Source organism: Lates calcarifer, linkage group LG9 (assembly GCF_001640805.2).
Source record: "Lates calcarifer isolate ASB-BC8 linkage group LG9, TLL_Latcal_v3, whole genome shotgun sequence".
Lineage (NCBI taxonomy): Eukaryota > Metazoa > Chordata > Actinopteri > Centropomidae > Lates > Lates calcarifer.
In genome coordinates, this window is record NC_066841.1 from 22,769,133 (window position 1) to 22,774,206 (window position 5,074).

At 40.2% G+C, this 5,074-nt stretch overlaps 1 long non-coding RNA gene across 1 annotated transcript; it reads right to left on the reverse strand.

Moving 5' to 3' along the window:
• Positions 1–773: 773 nt before the first annotated feature.
• LOC108898971 (uncharacterized) lies at positions 774–2,603 on the reverse strand. Its single transcript, XR_007813823.1, has 4 exons — positions 2,402–2,603; positions 1,474–1,614; positions 1,189–1,236; positions 774–1,058 (listed from the first exon to the last, which is right to left on the reverse strand). It is a non-coding gene; the product is annotated as an uncharacterized LOC108898971 (long non-coding RNA).
• Between the last annotated feature and the right edge of the window lie 2,471 nt (positions 2,604–5,074).

Consider the following 5,074-nt stretch of genomic DNA (forward strand, 5'->3'; position numbering starts at 1 on the left):
CTAAATGTAACCCCCGGTTACCAGGACCCTGTTAAATGAATGCTGAAGATATAGGAAGAATGATCTGTGATCGGAGGATGGATTCAGTATTGAATAAATAAATACATAGTTAAATAGATAAATATTTCATTTTGAGTCTCTCTGAGACAATTCATGATTAAGAAAGTGCTAAAACAGCTCCCCCTAGGGACACGTCCCCCCATAAGTAGTAGTAGTAGTAATAATAATAATAATAATAATAATAATAATAATAATAATAATAATAATAATAATAATGTCATCCCACGATCTCTTCCTGATTGAGCAGCAAACGAGACAGACACACAGAGAGAGCAGAGAGCAAGATAAACGCTGATAGCTCAATTCTAGAAAAGAAAAAAGGCCTGTAGTGGTTACAGTTCTTCTGCTAGTTGCCGAAAGGACAATTCTTGGTGAGTCAGTTGTGAAATTTGATGAGAATTTGAATTTGATAACTGAAAACGGGAGCAAGCACTAGCGGTAGCAGCCACTAACTGCGCTAGCAAGAGTTGTCATTAATCCCGCTAGCTAAGATTGGCCATGTTAGCTTTGTTAGATCTCCTATTGCAACTCCATCCAGTGAAAACTGTTCAGGTGTTGATTTAATGTATGTGTAACTGTTATACTGAAACTGGTTTACTACTGTGAAGCTGATTAGCGTCTAATATGAGTTGTGTTGAAGGCATAACACTGATGTGGTTTTGAGTAAATGTAATGTATTCATTGATGCAAAAATTTTTTGTGTGTAAGAGTAATAACTCCTATAATTTTATTTCGCTAAAGTAACAGATTGACAGCTCTGTAGATACTTTAAGGGAAGAGAAAACATTTAAATAAGTTAGCAATAATTGCATAATATTTTTTAGCTTTGTGTATTCAAGGCCAGGTCGGCGTTTTCTCTGTTGGTTTCTTCTGCCTTTGGATTTCCTCACTGTTTTTGGCGATTCTTCGGTGGACTGTGAGATCTTGCCAGATTTTTGGATTCTTCAGCCCAGCTTGCTCCTGATGGAGGATGTGTAGTTGGTGCTGGAGTGGCAAACCTACCCAGAGTCGGATTGAGATTAAATGAGAAATTGCCTGAATTACTGCTGTTCAGCGGAAATTGGTAGGACAAATACACTCCCTGCCTACACAAGGAAACACTTTAACTTCACACTCTGATGGACTTACACAGAGAGACTGATTAGACTGAACTCCTGGATCTCTGTTTCATGGACACTGCAAAATAAGATGGGTTTATGCTGAAAATTGAGTGAGGTTTTATTGCACTGTGAATCAGGATTTTAAGGGGTTTGTGATTAATTTGAAGCTACCATAAGCATGTGACATGTGACCATCTTCTAGCTGTGCTTAGTCTCTGCTGCAGACCTTGTCTGTTTCAGTGCAAAGATCTGTCTTATCTCTGGCATTCTCTCTGACACAAACATCAGGTACAGTATTAACACTGACATTTACCCAAACACTGTCACTTGCCCGGCTTCTGAATGATTGGTTCACGTTTTAAGGGGCACTTGAGGGGGTTCAGGAGGTGTATCCTCTCTGGAGAGTCTTCCAGGGAAGTAGTCTCTGCTCCTTAGCTGGCAGTGTGTTCTGATTCTGAAATTCAGATTTGGTCATCAGGACGCCTCCAACTACTTCACCTTGTTCTTGACTTGCTTAATAACCAATGGTAAATGTGACGGCCAATTGCCTTAGAGCACGTATGTCAAACTCAAGGCCCGCGGGCTACATCTGGCCCGTGAATGAATTATCTTTGGCCCGCATGACAAAATCTATTTATTATTAGAGCTGGCCCACCGGTATATCGCACGCACCACCATAATACTACAAATCTCACAATGCACTGCCCGTGCATCGGCACGTCAATCACCGCCCGGGAAAGCGCGCCCCACTCCTTCATCAGCAGTCTATGGTATTTGTAACGAAGGGCGCTTGGTTACTAGGGACTGACGGCTTTGGCCTTGTAAATATTGTATAGTGGGGGCGATTATGACAGTTTTACTTGTAACAAATGACTACAGACTGACTACAAACATTACTAGCGACATTTTGCACTTTATTAGACACAGAGTGTTTGTACAGAACATTTGCATATTTGGTAGCAAGTATGGATTGGTTACATGGCATATGTATTGAACATGCCACAGTACGGTTATCAGTTGACCGGCACTGGGCTCTACCTGGAAGAGAGGGGAGTTCGGTTAGGCTCCGACAACACGATAATATGCGGTTGTTCATAATTGACGAACAAACATTCGATTAAGTTCTGTATGGTGTAATGTACATCTAGCTACTGTGGGTAAAACTGTCTTGGTATAAATGAAATGTCTATTATAGTGCAAGGAAGTAGTCAATATAAGGAAATTGTTATGGAAACACTTACCGGTCCGATCTTGTGTCTGCTCCCGTGTTCGGCCGAAAGAAGTCCCCAGCGTACGAGCAGGGTAAAGAACGTTCCGGGAGGGACCAAGTGGCTGATTAGGTAGAGGGGATCTGGGAAAATTTGTACTTTAAATATATTGGTTGTAATTATGTTTTGGAGGCTTATGTTTGTTGTGAGGTGAATATCAGGAAAACACAATTGTAAATATTTTGTTAAAATCAGAAATTACCTACTGATGGAATAATTCCCCCTGTGAACAGAAACTGAGCATACCTGCTAATGGTATGGTGCAATGTAGTCCACCAGGGACACAGTATAAAATGCGCCAGTTTCCATATAACTGTGTTGCTGGTAAGGCTAACTACTTCCACTATTCTGTCTGCATCACTTTGAGATTGTTGTAAATAAACTGCACGTCGAGTTCTTTGAATCCTTGCTTGTTCATCATTTATTACTGCAAATCCAGCTGCTAAAGGCTCATTGTAACAGTATTACACACAGGTTGTGTCAACTTTCAACTATTCTTCCCTCCAAAAAATGGCTCAGACTAGTGAACATCATAGAGCAGCAAACGGTGCTTTGACGCATTTTCAGTTTTTAATGCAGTTTCATTTTTACATTTTTTTTATTCTGTAAAAACTGCAGATAGAGCCATAAGAAATTAATGAAACTGGTTTTTATTTCTTTTATTTTTATTTATTTATAGTTTTTATTTCATAATTAATGTTGTTTTATAGGCAATCATCTATAAGCCTTCTTAGTTCCAGGTTCAATATGTGCAAAAAGGTTGTTTCAATAAACGTTGAACCTGTCCGGCCCTTGACTTGTAGCAATTTTTTAATTTCAGCCCACTGTGTATTTGAGTTTAACACCCCCGCCTTAGAGCAGTATCTGTTGTGACCTTCCTCTGCACTATCTGTGCTTTCCTCTTTCAGATCTCCCTGGTTGGCTGACCCCTCCCATCTCATTGAGCAATTGACTTCACCTGCTTGAGGTTTTTAAAAGCTGGGTGAATCAAAGATAGTGCTCTCGCTCTCCCTCATGGAAGGCTGGTTCTTTTTAGGCGCCTCTCTTTGTTTTATTTGGTTTCTGTTAGCCTTGGTCACTGTTACACATAGTTAATGTTTGCACATGCAATCTCACAGCACCCTCAGCTCTCCACTCATTGCTGACACATTAGGTTTCTTATTTCAAGTTAGCCTTATAAAACTACTTATTTACAGTATTTAAGCTAAATTTCTGTTGGAGGCCCACAGAAACAGTTTCCCTTATGGTTAATTCAAGCAGGTTGGGTTTGGGACTGTGTAATTCTCTGTTGTTTTTAGCTGCATAGAAGCTGGTTCCAAGGAGAACATTGAGTTTGGGTTATGCAGTACACAACAGGCTGGAGCATTCATTTTGTCCTCCAGATAGGCTGTAGCAGCAGGCATCTCTCAAAGAGAGATTGCTGGTTTTTGTTGTTTATTTTCAGGCCATTTGTTATTTTTGTGTATTGTCCATATGGTTAGCAGCAGTTGGCTCTGAAGCAAGTTGTCCTCCCTAATACAGGGGTGTATAGGTGGATAAATACCCATCTCCACTATGCACATGAAGACTTCAGGTTCAGTTAGTCAGACTAGGGCTAGGTAGTTAGGGGGAGGCACTCTATAATCACTCAATCTCCCTGTGGTTGTGTATTGTGTGACTCAGACTGCCTTGTTTTCTTCTTTCGATGTGCTGGCTAAGTGGTCAGTGAGACTGTATAAAAACCTGGACAATGAGTGTGTTAATGCTTTGGTCTCTGAGTTTTTAAAGAGACTATCATATAGCACTCTAGCCTAGTTTACAAAGGCAGATTTGGTTGATTTGGCAGTACATTTGGGCTCTTCAAAAGTTCAGCCTCATGCGGTTCCAGAGGTTTCAGAGCTTTTTGTCATTTGAGCAGTATATGCAGCCAGAGAAAGAACAAAAATAGAGAGGGAGAAATTGGATTTTGAGGTGAGGTAGCAGTGGAAAGGTAGAGTGCTAAAGTAGAGCAGTTGAAGTTGGAGCTAATAAAGGAGGGAAAAGCACATCTTTAGCTGCGCACACAGTGAGTCACTACTGAGTGCCTGCTCTCCAGATGCGACCGAACAACAGATAATTACAGTTACACTATAATACCAGAGAGAAGATTGCGTTTCAACATTTTTTACATTAGTTGTCCCACCTGTGACTAGTGATGGCGAGATGAATAGTTATGGGCAGGTGAAGCGTCATGAATCTCTGAGGCTTTCCCTCTAATTGTGCTGAAAAAGATTCAAAGCTTGGAGGCTTCAGTCTAATTAAGACGAGTGACTTCTGGTGGCCAACTGAAGCCATAGCAACCTCTCAAGAGTGTGACTGAAGCACTGACACCGTTTCAATCCCATCAATCCCATGTCAGCAATAAAAGTTCAGAAAAGATTCTGTGGTCATTTTAATCTGCTAATGTCTTTGTTCATTTGTACTAATTAATGGCTACATCATCATTACATTAAAATGAATTATACGCTTGTTGTTAGAAGACACTTAGACTCTTCACCAGAAGTACAACTAAGTTTTTTGTTAAAAGGAGTAAGACATTTGTTTAAAAAATCCCTAATATGCAGACACACTCACCCACACTCTAAAAAACATTCCAGATTAAAGCAATGAATAAATATAAATGACAGA